The sequence below is a fragment of the Loxodonta africana genome, chromosome 1, assembly GCF_030014295.1.
Source record: "Loxodonta africana isolate mLoxAfr1 chromosome 1, mLoxAfr1.hap2, whole genome shotgun sequence".
Classification (NCBI taxonomy): Eukaryota; Metazoa; Chordata; class Mammalia; order Proboscidea; family Elephantidae; genus Loxodonta; species Loxodonta africana.
The window spans coordinates 227559147-227574682 of record NC_087342.1 but is presented as its reverse complement, the minus strand read 5'-3'; positions in this window follow the sequence as shown (position 1 = coordinate 227574682).

Genomic DNA, 15536 nt, shown 5'->3' with positions numbered 1-15536 from the left:
TCGCACGACACCTGATTCAGGTTTGTCCAGAGCTGGAGGTAACACAGCTCTTGACTGCCAAGATGTCGCTCTGTTCAGCAAATGAACTTGCATCCCACTTTTCCCTGTGTCTATCCAAACATTTCTCGCCTACAATAGTGTCCCCGTGGGAATTGAACATCTCTGATATGTCCCCTACTCAGTGAGCTGGGGATGGAATCCCTATTCTTTGCAGGGGTACATTAGCTTTCATCTCAGTATTGCAAATATTACTGAAAGAGCTGAAGTGAAGGGCTGGGTTAAGAACCAAAGAATCAGGTGAGACTTGAGAGAAACCCCTGTGAGCCCCTCAGAGAAGTGGGCATTCATCCTCAGAGAGTTTCTTTAGGTTCAGGACTAGGCCAGTAATGAGCCCTTAGTAAATATGCAACACCAGGCCGTGGTGGTTCAGTGGTAGAATTCTCGCCTTCCATGCAGGAGACGGAGGTTTGAGTCCCAGCTAGTGCACCTCGTGCGCAGCCACCACCCATTCGTCAGCGGAGGCTTGTGTGTTGCCGTGATGCTGAACAGGTTTCAGCAGAGCTTCCAGATTCAGACAAACTAGGAAGAAAGGACTGGCGATCTACTTCCGAAGATCAGCCGGTGAAAACCCCGGGAGCACAACCATCCAGCCTGCAACTGACCAGGCAGTGTTTTGTCCTGTAGTGCGTGGGATTGCTGTGAACTGGGGAGGGGAGGAGGGCGGTAGGAAAGGAAGGGATGGTTTTGAGACTCTCCGTTTGGCTCCCTTGAGTGTTCCTCGCTGGGAAGAGGATGCATGTGTGCAAGACCACCCAGCCAGCTCCTGGTGAAAAGGAAAGTTGCCTTCTCACTCATGGCTGACCATATCTAGTTTAGCCACCAAGACCCAAGGAAATGAAATTCACATGAAGATGATGAAAAATTAAGTATGTGTATAAATTGTTCAATGAGAAACTAATTTGCTCTGTAAACCTTCTCTGAAACACAATAAAAAGACAGATGAAAAATTAGCTTGAGGTAGGTCCTGGGCTCTTAGAGCCAAAGGGTGCAAGAGTGACGGGTCTCTATCTCCTAGTCCTATGACCAGGTCTTTAAAGATAAAAAACTAAAAGCCAGCTGACAAGATCCTAATATGTTTCACCAGTTCTGACCTACCAGGTAGGAAGAACCAGGTAAGTAACGATTCGCACAACAAATACTATTCAGAAGAACCTTGCGTTTGCCAAGGAGAAGTAGTGGTTTCACCTTGTGGGACGCAGCAGACGCCCTAGTCAGGTGCCTTGCTTACTGGTTAATCCACCCCGCGTTAGAATCCACCCAGCTGTACCACAGACGAAAGAACTGGTGATCTGCTTCCGTTAAGATTGCAGCCAGGAAAGCCTTATGGAGCAGCTCTGCTCCGCTAACGTGCGGGTCGCCATGTGTCACAGTTGACCCCACAGCAACAGCCTCCACCGACAACAACTCACCTCCGGGGGTGGAGACTTCTATTTTGTTGCCAGAGAACGAGAGCTGAAGTTTTACTCTGAGTGGGCCTGGGTTTAGGAAAGGCACACGGGGGCACGTTGGCCGGGTCGCCTGGGCACAGAGCTGTTCGCGGAAGAAATTAGAAACCAGCCCACCCACCATCCGTTGTTAGTTAGGTGCTGTCGAGTTAGTTTGACTCGTAGCGACACTCCGTACGATAGAAGGAAACACTGCCTGGTCCGGAGCCATCCTCACAGTTGTTACGCTTGAGCCCATTGTTACGGTCGCTGTGTCAATCCATCTCACTGAGGGTCTTTCTCTTTTTCGCTGACCCTCTACCGAGCATGATGTCCTTTTCCAGGAACTGGTCCCTCCTGATAACATGTCCAAAGTATCTGAGACGAAGTCTTGCCATCCTTGCTTCTAAGGAGCATTCTGGCTTCCAAAACAGTCGTTCCTTCTCCTGGCGGTCCATTGTATATTCAATATTCTTTGCCAACACCGTAATTCAAAGGCATCAATTCTTCTCCAGTCTTCATTATTCCTTGTCCAGCTTTCACAAGCGTATGAGGCAACTGAAAACACCATGGCTTGGGTCAGACGGTGCACGTTAGTCCTTAAAGGGACATCTTTGCTTTTTAACACTTTAAAGAGGCCTTTTGCAGCAGATACACCCAATGCAATGCATCTTTTGATTTCTTGACTGCTGCTTCCACGGGTGTTGATTGTGGATCCAAGTAAAATGAAATCCTTGACAACTTCAGTCTTTTCTCCATTTATCGTGATGTTGCTTATTGGTCGTGCTATGAGGATTTTTGTTTCCTTAACGTTGAGATGCAATGCATACTGAAAGTCTTTGGTCTTCATCAATAAGTGCTTCAGGTCCTCTTTACTTTCAGCAAGCAAGGTTGTGTGATCACAAGGTTGTAAACCCAGTATGCTCTAGAAAGAAGTCCAATAATTCCACCTAATCTACCCAATTTGTGCCGTTGATGTGAGCGTCCGCATCATTTCTCACTTTCTCACTAGTCACTAAATGATTCTGAGCCGAGTGCCATCACACACTGATTACCGAGCATGACAAGCCCCAGGTCAGCTGTTCCTGGGTTGTGTCTCCTGGGAGGCAGCAGGGGCTGTTAGGAAAGCCGGGGCTGGCAGGTCAATATCATCCCCTCCAGTACCAGCCTGTGATGCTACGCTCCATGCTTGGGTCTTAAATACTAAAATTAAAAGCAGTTCCCTCAAACACATGTCAGGCTGGGAGTCTTCGGGGCCCTGAGCCATCCTGGCTGGGCGCAATGACTTTATTCCCTGTTTTTCCAGACTTCTGAATTGTCTGCTCAGAGGCTCAAGAGCAAGGCCTGGGCTGGGAGCCCACTGGCTCCGCTTCAGGGGTGATATCCTGGATTGGCCAATTACAGGGCTGGCCAAAGTGGGGCAGAGGCCTTCTCTAAGACAGCAGCATTGCCGGTGAGGACAGTGCTCAATTCGAGGAGCTGAGTCCTGTTCCTCAGAAACTGCTGTTCAGAGTGCCTGTGTGTGTTTGGTCTGCCCCAGAGAACATTCGTAAGACGGTAACTTCATGTGGATACCGACTATGAAGGGTGCCCCTTCCTCTGCCTTCTCTGAGGACAACCCTAACTCTAAACGTCCTCTCTGGCACCAGCTGCCCATGCAGCACCTCCTCCTGTGACCCAGACCACCAGAGTTAGGGTACATCTCAGTCCTCCCACATCTACCAAAGACTTCAGATGCCAGCTGAAAACTTGGGGGTCCCCATGACACCCACACTTCTCTGGGGCTATGAACTTGGGGTTTCCCACCAGTCATTCAGGATGCCAGCCATAAACTCAGGAGTCCCCAGGGACCGCCTCACATCTGGCCCACTGGCTACAAATTCAGGGATTTCCATTACCCCCTTGAGTTTAATAATTTTCTAGAACAACTCACAATAACCCAGGAAAGTGGTATACGTACGGTTACGATTTTATTATAGCAAAAAAGATACAAATGAAGTGATACGTAGGTGAGGTCTGGGAGTGTTCTCTATGCAGAGTTTCAGTGTTCCAAAGGACATGCTACCCTTCCCCCATGCACTGATGCCTGTCACCAACCAGGGAGCTCATGGAGCTTCCGTGTCCAGACTTTTTATATTGGGATCTCATTACGTATGTGTGATTGAATAATTGCCCACATGGTTGACCTCAACCTCTACTCCTCCTCCCTGAAGTTGGGCTAATGTCATGTGGTGGATCTTTCTGGCCTGGCCACTCTCACCCAAGAATCCCTTCATTGGCATAAACCCTCAGGTGTGATCTGGAGCCCTCACGGGTACCAAAGACTTCAATTACTGGAGAAATTCCAAGGTTTTAGAGGTTTTCTCTCAGGAGCCAAGGACAAAGACCAAGTTCTTTGGATAAAGCCCACACTCGCTAAAGGCAAGTTATCTTCAGTTGAGTCACAGCGTCACTGCTGTCTGTGGTTTACTTATTCCTCATGGGGCTGTCCACTCTTTCCTCCCTGTTTCCGTCTTGTTTTATTCCTCAGGTGCCAGAAGACGACCGTGCTTCCCTTGTGGTCTCAGTCTCTTCACACCACCTTTTGGCTCACCTACACTTTTTCCATCCCATTCTAGTCTTACGCTTCCTCCACAAAAGGTTTGGAAAAGCAAGGCATGAATTTGCTTCTATTCATATGTAAACCAGTTGCTGTGGAGTCGATTCTGATTCATGGCGACCCCATGTGTGTCAGAGTAGAACTGCACGCCATAGAGTTTTTAATGGCTGATTTTTCAGAAGTAGATAGCCAGGCCTTTCTCCTGAGGCACCTCTGGGAAGACAAAGAACCACCCTTGTGGTTAGCAGCGAAATGCTTAATGTTTGAGCCGGCCAGGGATACCGATTCCTAAGTACATTCACTCTCTCTCAGGGAAAATCTGCCCTATCTCTTAGCTGGAAGATCAAGGGACGCTTGTGTTTTTCTGGGTGTCCACATCCCCCTCCTTCCAGAAACCTCCTTCACATGTTACCCAGGAGTGCCTAGATGAATCCTCCGAAGGACCAGCCCTAAAACAAAACAAAACAAAACCCATTGCTCTTGAGTTAATTCTGATTCATAGAGACCCTACAGGACAGAACTGCCCCATAGGGTTTCCAAGGAGTAGCTGGTGGATTTGAACTGCCAACCTTTTGGTTAGCAGCCATAGCTCTTAACTGCTATGGCACCAGGGCTTAACTCTAAGGGAAATAAACAGTGCATTGGCAGCTTAAATTAGCCTCAGGTTTTGTTTCTTTGTCTCACAGAACAAGGACATGTTGATCCCTGATTTAGCAATGCAATGTGTCCAATTAAGCTTTGTTACCTATTCTTCCCCTGTGCCAACAATCTGCCAGCCGCATTTCTCCTGCCCGGTGGCCTCTCCTTGGCCAGGAGCGTCCTTTATGGACCTGGAGGAGTGATTTCCCGAACCCCATCCATGTTCACGATCAGTCACTGAGCATGTACACAGTACTGCGATGTGCCAATAAACATTTCTCCTGCAGCTGAAACTCCTTCATGACAATCCACCACTACAAACATTTTCTAAAATCTTCACAGTCATGCAGCGCCCTGTATCCAGGCAGTGGTAGCCCTGAAGGAGTGTTCCTACAGCCACAGGTGGAAGGGAAAGTTGAGTCCTTCAGTTCCAGCTCCTCCCTACCTGACCTCATCCTCCCAGTGTCCTCCGGCGCCCCCAACCTTAACCCCGAACCAAGCCGCCTTACATCCAAAGGCACACACATATAGCTACTATAGCAAAAAAAACCATTGCCGTCCAGTCAACTCCAACTTATAGCGACCCTATAGGACAGAGTAGAACTGCCCCATAGGGTTTCCAAGGAGCAGCTGATGGATTCGAGCTGCCAAGCTTTCAGTTAGAAGCTGCGTGCTTAACCAGTGCACCACCAGGGCTGCATAGCCAGTATGCCTTTGGGCAAATGACCCCACTGTCTTTATCTCTAAAATGGGTATAAGAACGCCTCTGTCCCAGTGTGGTTGGCGGGGTCACATGAGCTCATGCTTGTGATCAGTGTCCTGTCCAGCTCCTGGAAGACCTGCCTGTGTTTGCTGGTGTGCTGGATTGTGTGTGTGTGCGTGCGCGTGCTAGTTAGCACTGGATAACACACCAAGCACTCCTTCTTAGAGCACATTCCTATGCACCCCTCAGGGCAGGCTTCTGGGACGGAGGACTGCTGGAGCCTCCTACCTGCCAGCTCCTCCCTCCCTATACCCGCCCCCATCCCCGACCTGCACCTACCAGGTGGGAGGCCCCTCTGACCTGAGCTTCAGAGGCCATACCTGCTGGTGAGCTGGCCACCAGCCCCACCCTAGGACATGCCTGAGCTCTCAGGGTTCACTGGCATCTAATGGGGGGTAGAGGGGAGGCTCAGGTGCCCACATTCTGGGGTAAACAGGGCCCATGGGTTCACTCAAGTGGGGAAAGGCAGGGGCTTAGGCACCCCTATTACCCTGCCTAGATCGGGGTTCTCAAACTTCAGCCTGAATCAGAATCACCCCAGGCTTGTTAATACAGACGGGTGGACCCCACTCCTTCCTGGGCCTGGGAGGGGGTCCAAGAATTTGCATTTCTAATAAATTCCGGGGGTGATGGTTGGGGACCATAGTTTGAGAACCATGGCCCTATTCTGTTTCTACCTCTGACGGCGGCCTCTGGGATGACATGTGTTACAGGAAAGCGTCTTTCTTGCTAATGGTTCACTTGTCCCACAAATACTGTTCTCAGGCTTCCGTGACTCGCTAAAGGGGCACTTCCGACTCACTAATCAGAAACAGCTGGGCTCGCTGGGCGGAAACCCCATCGACTTGCTGGGCCCCTCCAAGCCCTATGACACAGCAGGCCAGCTCCCTCTCATCAGCCCTGCACGCTGGGGAGGAGTCTGCCTTTCACCCAGTGTCTGATGAGCGACACCCACTGCCTGCCCCAAGAGCGCCCCTGGAGGGCCAGACACACAATCCACAAAAGCCCTACGGACCACTCCAGCGGCCTGCAGACTTGCTTAGTCAGCACCTAGTAACACACGGCTAGGGCCACAAGTTGCTGACCATAAAATGGGGGAGCGAGATGAGGTCTCGATAAGTGTCAGTTAAGGAGCTGGCAATGTGGAGCAGAGGGGACCACATGGGCAGGGGGAGGGTCCTTCCCCTGCAGACCCTGCCTAGATGCTGGCCTTAAAGGTGGAGGTGGGACGAGAGGAGGCTGGTGGAGGCCAGGGTGGCTGTGGTGGTGGGCCTGGCTGGAGAAGGGGAGGGGATCTGGACGGGTCAGTGGGGGGCAGTTTGTAAAAGGCCTTGACTGGCAAAATGAGAAGTGTGATTTTGCCTGTGAGCACTCGGCAGTCCCTAAAGGTTTCCCAGCCTGAGGGACATGATGGAATTGGTATTTTTGCTCATTCATTCACTATTTAAAACGCAATTATTAAGTGCCTAGTAGGTGCTAGGTGGGAATTCCCGGGTAGTACAAACATTGAATATGCTCAGCTACTAACAGAAAGGTTGGCAGTTGAAATCCACCCAGAGGTGCCTCAGAAGAAAGGCCTGCTGATTTACTTCCAGAAACTCAGCCACTGAAAGCCCTGTGGAGCACAGTTCTGTCCTGACACACATGGGGGCGCCACGAGTCAGAGTCCACTGGCCGGCCCTGACGACAGCAGGTGCTGGGTGGGGCTGCAGACTGATCAGACACCCGCCCTGCGAGCTCGCAGGTTAGTGAGGGTCGGGAGGGCGGGCTGTTTGGACTCAGTGTGGAGTAAAGGCTGGAAAGAAAGGAGGCCACGGGGATGAGAGCGAGGCCCCTACCCCGGATGGCTAGCAGGGGGCGGCCAAGCAAGCCAGAAGGGCCAGGGAACACGAGGGCGTGTATGGATTGCACTGTCAGGCTTCGGTGGCATTAGCTTTTCTCCTGTTCTTTTTAAAAAGAGAAGACGAGAGCGGACACCTGAGCTGTACCGAGCAGGCCCCTGCACTGCCTCTGCAATGAGGTGTTGCTTTAAGCTGCTGGCCGGCGAGAGGTTCTCCGTGGATGAGGACGAGTATCCGTGGGGACCATTCCCAACCGCGATGTGATGGTTAAGTATTCGCTGACCTCTGTGGCCCTTCCGCTTAACTCACTGGTGACACGGGAATCTGCTTGGGTTCCAGGGCTGGTGCTTCTGGCCAGCAGAGCAAGGGAGGTGTCAGCGAAGGGTCTGATCCAAACCCTGGGGTCCCCACTGAGGAGAGTTAGAGAAACAGCCAGTGACCCAGATAATAATACTAAGCAAAAAACGTTAACAATTATTTTTAAAAAAAAGAAAGAAAGGGCCACGTAAACCAAAGACTCCATCAGCCTGAGACCAGAAGAAATAGATGGTGCCCAGCTACCACCAATGACTGCCCTGATGGGGAACACAACAGAGAATCCCTGATGGAGCAGGAAAAAAATTAAAGGAGTGATTGGCATAGAATTGACAGTTTTAACAAAACAGAGGCAAGGGCCAATCCACAAGATGGAGAAGCTGTTGATGATTTGGGTAAAGACCAAATCCAGAAGAGAATTTCTGCGAGTTACTGATGATTCAAACACAAGCACATAGGTTTTCTGAAAACCTGAAGGAACAGCAAGGAGAAGACTACCTCGAGCACTTTAATGCCAGCAACAAGGCCTAGTTTCTTTGCTTCAAATGCACATTTGGATACATAACTTGTATGCAACTGGAGAAGCAGGAAGCACCAATGTCGAAGCTGCCGAAAAATTCAGGGATGAGATGGACAAAATAACACAAGATGAAGAGGAAGGAGAGAAGTTGTCAAAAAAATTTTAGTGATAGGATTAGCTGGAGTTTTTTCTAAACTAAATCAGGGGCTTCAGTTGCTTGAAAACATGGACCCAAATGCTGGTCGCTTGGCTAAAGTCGACAGGCAGATTCAGGAAACAGTGAGATGTTACCACGAAATACATGAAGAAAAAAAGAGAAGGACCATACAGACAACTCTCACTAATTTTCTCACTAGAAATGCCATTCCCAATCCCAGGGACAATCCAGATGATCCAGAAACTTCCACAAGTGGAGCTATTACTGCAGCTGACAAAATGCCAGAGTCATCTAACTCATCTTCATCGTTGGAGTACATTTTTGGGATTTGTGTATTTTTTTATGTATGTATGTATTAGGATGTATCTGTAAGTTTATATATAATGTTTCCAACCCTCAAAGACAAATAAAGATCAGATTTATAAAGATACTGATAATAAAAGGCAGTAATAATGAAACCTAAAAAAAGAAAATATATTCGACTGACATCAGAACTGCTCTATGATGGAGTTGTCGGAATGGAGCCCTGTCGTATGTCAGGGACTACAGCAAAACATACAGCAGTTCAACAGTTTCCACATGTACAATTCGGTGACGCAAATTACATTCTTCAAATTGTGCAACCATCCTTGCTAACATTTTCCAAATTATTTCACCACCATTAACCTAAGCTCACTGTCCTCTAAGCTTCTCATCTAACCCTTTGAAATGCTGTTGTCAGTTTATCACATACAGATAATCCTTCAAAGAGCAAAATGTTCAAGGCAAACATTCTTTAAAATTAAGCAAAACTATTGTTTGGTTTGGAAACTCTGGTGGCGCAGTGGTTAAGAGCTATGGCTGCTAACCAAAAGTTTGGCAGTTCGAACCCACCAGGCGTTCTTTGGAAACCATATGGGGCAGTTCTGCTCTGTCCTATAGAGGGGCTGTGAGTCAGAATCGACTCGACAGCAATGGGCTTTGTTTGGTTTAAAGATGATTTCAGGGAATATTTTTGGTTTAAGATTTAAGGATTACCTCAGTGCAATAGCTTGAGGGGATCATCCAGCCTCAATGGCTTCAGAAAGTCTAGATTCTGTGAGGATTTCAGATTTTGTTCCAAATCCCCCCCGCCCCCCTTTTAACCAGGAGTCTTCTATAGAATCTTTGGTCAAAACATTCAGTAATGGTAGCTGGGCACCATCTAGTTCTTCTGGTCTCATGGCAAAGGAGGCAGTTGTTCATGGAGGCAATTAGACATGCATATTCCAGTTCCTCCTCCAATCCCAACTCTCCTTCTTCCTCTGCTGCTCCAGGCAAATAGAGACCAATTGTTGTGCCTTGGAAGGTCACTTGCAAGCTTTTAAGACCCCAGGCACTACACAATGAACTAGTGTTCAGAACAGAAACACTGAAAACAATATTAGACCAATTGACTGGGATGTCCCACAAAACCATGATCCTAAATCTCTGAACCAAAGAACTAAATCCCACAAGGTGTTTGGTTGTACCTAAGCAGCCTCAGCAGCTGCTTTTTTTTGTTGTTGTTAAAATATATATAACACAACATTTGCCAATTCAGTCTTTTCAGGTGTACAACTAACTCAGTGATATCACTTACCTTAATCACACTGGGCAATCGTTACCCTTAATGGATGCCAAATTTCTCATCACCATAAACAGAAACTCGAAGCTTCCCAAACAATTACCACCCCCCTCTCCGGCCCTCCCTCCCACCCCTGGTAACCACTAATAAACTTTGGCCTATTCTTGCTATTTTGTGTAAATGGGATCATACAATATTTGTCCTTTTGTGACTGACTTATTCACTCAGCATAATATTTCCAAGGTTCATCCATGTTGTAGCATGTATCAGGACTTCATTTCTCTTCATGGCTGAGTAGTATTCCATTGTATGTATGTACCACATTTTATTTATCCATTTATCTGTTGATGGACATTTAGGCTGTTTCCATCTTTTGGCTATTGTGACTAGTGCTGCAATGAACATTGGGGTATACATGTCCGTTTGCATCTCTGCTTTAAAGTCCCTTGTGTATATAGCTAGGAGTGGGATTGCTCGGTCATATGGTAGTTCTATTTTTAGTTTTGGGGGGAACTTTCATACTGTTTTCCGCAGTGGCTGTACCATTTTGTGTTCTTACCAGCGATAGATGAGGGTTCCAATTTCCCCACATCCTCACCAACGTTTGTTCCTTTTCCTTTTTGTTTGTTTAGCCTTTCTTTGACAAATCCAGCTCCATAGCAGCCTGGAGGCCAGCTTCAAATTTGGAATGCTCAGTCCCTCAAGGGTCTACCCAGGACTCCATGGTATAGGGTGACTTTGCCCCTGCCCTTCCTCCTCCCTCCCCCAGCTCCATAGGGTTTTCTTGGCTGCAACCTTTACAGAAACAGATCACCAGGCTTTTCCTCTGTGGGACCACCTGGGTGGGTTCAAACCACCAAAATTTAAGTTAGCAGCCCAGAGCAAACCGCTTCACCACTGGGGTCGCTATGAGTCCAAATTGATTGGACAATTATTATTATTTGTTTTTGGAGGGTGGCAGTGGCTAGTGGATTTTTCATCCCATGGGGAGGGCCAGCCGGAGAAGCAGGGCCCTCTGCAGCGAGGGGCTTAGACGCAGTGACGGCACCAGCCCTACTCCAAAGCCCAGGCTTCTCCCACCCTGCACTGCCTGCTGCTACAAAGCTCCCTCGTCCTGCCTCTACCGCTCCCTGACCCCGCTACCAGGCACTGTGAGCTGGACCCTCCCATCGGGAGCCCTCGGGGGAGCCTCCAAGTGGAGAGCATGGGACGCAGTGACACCTCTTGGAGACCTAAGACACTGCTTGCAACTTCATCTTTTGACTCAAACAGGGAGATGTAGGCAAGCCTTCGTGTTTCCGTCTTTGCCGTAGCTGCCCAAAAACTCAGAGCTAAATTTAATCTTGAGTCATGGCAATTTTATTACCTTCTTCGCTTTCTCCTTCTACATGATTTCTAATTTTCTATTCCCATTTTAGCAACCTTACTGTACACACATCTTTTATTGGGAGCTGCCTCAAATCCTTTTTTAGAAGCTGACAAGGTATAAATTATAAATAAAAATAAATACCACTGAAATCTTCCCTTTGTAGCATCCTTATTTCCGGTGGTATCTGCAATACTTAGTTGGCATTTTAGGAGAAATTTGACACAAAGCAACATCCAACCCAAAACCCAGTGCCATCAATGTGTTTACAAAGCAACATATGCTCCAGCAATTTTTTTTAAAAAATTTGTTTCTGTAAAAGATCTTGGGTTGCCATAATCCCGGACTCAGAGCTGAAAACTTTTCAAGGGAAAGCAGTTTGTCAGCATCGTTGCCTCAAGCAGTGGCTGTTTGCAACACCCAGCTTTAGTCTTAAACAAGTATTGTTTAAAATCTGGGGATTATACTTAGCTGCCTGGGAATAACTGGAGTGGGAGGCTGGGAAAAGCAATGCAGAGTCACCTTCTGGCTGGAGAAAAACAGTCTTGGGGAATTTATACTCAGAGAAGGGAGGATGACCTTGATGATTTGGAAGGCAGTTGTTGTTAGTTATTTTCAAGTTGGCTCCAATTCATGGCGACTCTGTGTAACAGAAAGAAACGTTGCCTGGTCCTGCGTCACCTTCATGATTGTTGGTATGTTTGAGTCCATCATTGTGACTATTGCATAGTGCCTTCCAGCCTCGGGGGCTCGTCTTCCAGCACTACACGGGACAATATTCTGTTGTGATTCATAGGTTTTGATTGGCTGAAGTAGATTGCCAGGCCTTTCTTCCTAGTATCTCTTAGTAAGGAAGCTATGCTGAAACCTGTCCGCCATGAGTGACCCTTGGTGGTGTTTGGAATACCGGTGGCATAGCTCCCAGCCTCACAGCAATGTGCAAGCTACCCTAGTCAGAAAAACTGGCAGATGGGTGGGGTTGGGAGTGCAGGAAAGGTAAATTAAGGCTACCCCTGGAGTTGGTTTAATTCTAAAGGGAGCCACCCAGGGTCAGGCCCAAGGAACTGTCTAACCTAGGATTGGGAGGAGACACAGTGAGGGGGGCGTCAAGGGGCACCTTGGTTACCTGTGTTTATTTCCTGAAATCTTGTCCAATGAGATTAGCTATTTTACCATTTAATGCTATTGGTACTGAGCAGTTGTAACTGATAACTCTGTCTTGTTCAAAAGAAGCAGTAAAAACACAACAAAACCTTCTCGATCTTGTCTGGCCCCTTTCAGCCCCACAGCAACGCCATATTGTGCACAGAATACCCAAGAGGGGGCTTGGTGTTGATGGGTCTTCAGGAGGATTGTTCTGGTCTTCTCACCTCTACTCCTTCTCTACATCCGATTCAGCCCTGCTTCTCACCTACAGACCCTGGTGTCTCTTTGTCTGTTCCCATCCCCTCTGCACTGTTTGTGCTTGACACTCGGCCCCCTTCCCCCAGCTACTGCCTTGGTTCTCCTGCCCTGGCTGTCTCCTCAGATGGACACGGCTGCTGCCTAGCTCGAAGAATTTTCTGTGGCTGCTGTAACAGTGCCACAAACTGAGCGGCTTAAAACAATAGTAATTTATTCTCTCACAGTTCTAGAGGCTAGAAGTCCAAATTGTGATGTCAGCAGTCCCGTGCCCTCTTTGAAGGCTCTAGGGAAGGAACCTTCCTTGCCCCGTCCAGCTTCTGGTGGTTCCTGGAATTGGCTCACAGCTGCATCACTCCAGTTTCCACCTCTGTCTTCACGTGGCCGTCTTGCCCCTGTGTGTCTCTGCCTCTGGGTCTCTTCTTTTATAAGGAAACCAGTCATATTGGATTAAGATCCGTCTGGCCCCAGTATGACCTCATGTTGACTAATTACACCTGCAAAGACCCTATTTCCAAACAAGGTCACATTCCCAAGTACCAGGGCTTAGGACTTCAGCTTATCTTTTTGGAGGACACCGCCTAACCCGTAGCCACCACCCTCCCACCATGCTCACCTGGGCTCATCTAGGGAGCTCTGGACCTCCCTGTCTCCAGGTCACATGACCAAAGCACCTGCTACTTTTAAAGTCACTGGATCGTAATTGCAGGTCAGATTTTCAGGGACCCATAAATGTCTAATAAGGAGTGTAGAAAATTGGATTTATAAAGTGACAGCCGAAGTCATAGCCCCAGAAGGGTTGGCTGTGCGACATTATTTTCAATGTGAACGGTGTCATCAAAATAATTTATGTACATAGATGCCCCTGTTTACAGGCAGTTATCACTGGGTTCGGGGTTCAGGGAGATTTTGAAACCCGTCTTTATGCTTTACTGTTGTAGCTGATTTCTTTTACCTTGTGAGCATGGCTTCCTCTTCTGACTAAAAAAAAAAAGATGGAGTTGCTTGTCTTCATTTTTTGAGAATAACAACATCGTTGCCCGCAGTATTTTGGTTAATTAAAGCTCCAGGCAGCTCCCAAGTCCCAGTCCCCCTGGCCCAGGGGAAAAGCCCAACGCCTCCACTGGCCTCCTTGCTGGGAGCCTCCAGACTCCTGTCTGCCAGGCCACACTCCCTTTTAAGTCAAGAAAAAATCTTCTGACCAGAGCCACAACCGATAAATTCTGATAGAACGGGAGAAAAATGTGGAAAAGAACTCTTAAAATGTCCAGACTCACTGGTCCAGTTGAGACTAGAGGACTCCCCGAGATTATCACCCTGAGATACTCCACAAACTTTGAACTGAAATTATCCCGAGGTCACCTTTTAGCTAAATGACAGATTGGCTCATAAAGTAAACAACATCACCCGTGAGTAATGAGCTCCTTTAAAGAATTGTCTGTATGAGACCCAAAGGTCAAAAATTACTCCAAAGCAAAGATGAGAAGATAAGGGGGCAGGGAAACTAGAATACCGGAAATGGTACAACCAGAGCGGAATGAATGAGAATGCTTACATATTGTGAAAAAGGTAGCCAATAACACTGAACAATTTATGTAGAAAATTTTAAAAGAGAACCTGATTTGTTGTGTAAACTTTCGCCTTAAACACAATAAAATATTATTTAAAAAATTAATTATTTTATGGTTCTTTTCCAGAAAAAAAAAAAAGATCAATTTTCTCTCAGCCTTGAATAGTCCAACGCCGTCCTCTGGACCCTCTGGCTACCCTGAACTTGGCCTTGTTTCTTCCACACCCCACTGCTGGTCATCCCTTCTGAGATACCCTCTGCTTACCCACATCCTGCCCAGTGACTGTCACTTGCTGATTGCCACCTCCTCTAAGAAGCCTTCCAGGCTACTGGCCCACCCCGCCAGGCTTCAAGGGCATATCTGTCTGCCTGCTGTCCCTGTCATAACGTGCCACCTCATTGAGGAGTTGGGTTCACACCTTGCGTCCTCCCCCCCCCCACAATGCATTCAGCACTCTGCATACAGTCGGTGATCACACATGTCTCCCCAACACAGGGTGGGTGGGAAACTGGGTCCCGCAGAGCTCAGCCTCTCCCTTCCCCGCGGACACGCCCACGGATGCCTTTTCTCCTGACAGGTCTAACCCGCCACGCTCCCCTTTTCACGATCTCCACCCCCTTGCCCCCCAGCTTCTCCTTTCTCAGTAACAAACGTGTGACGTCCACGCTGGAGGAGACACCGATGTCCGTCCATCCAGCACAGTCGAGCCTGGACTGAAAGCGGGCCGCGGCTCCCCGTCATTTGCGCTTTGGCCAGCAGAGGGCGCCCGAGGACCGCTGGCCGGGCAGGCACTGCGAAGAGCGGCTGTCGGAGCCGCGCAGGCCCCGGGAGGGAGCCCCGCGTGCAGCCCCGGCCCCTGGCGGGTGACCAGGCCGCCCGGAGGAAGGCCCACTGTCCCGCGCTCCCGCACCTGTGGGGCCCCCTACCTGTGGCAGCATGGCCGCGGACGCGGCCTCCTGCCTAGGCTTTCTGTCCTCGGGGCCCAGCGTTTGTGACAGGGAGCAAACTCACACCAGTTGCCTTTGACTGTGACTCATGGCGACCCCGTGCGGGTTGGAGTAGAGCTGTGCTCCGTGGGTTTTCAGTGGCTGATTTTTCCGAAGAAAGGCCAGGCCGTTCTTTACAGGTGCCTCTGGGTGAATTTGAACCTCCAACCTTTCTGTTAGGGCACGTTAACCGTTTGCACCACGCAAGGACTCTGAGCAAACTAGAGACCCTTCTCTTTGGTCCTGCCTGTTTGGTTTGTTGGGCTCAATCCCCTGGACCCTCAGCCATGAGAGGGTTCTGGAAACACC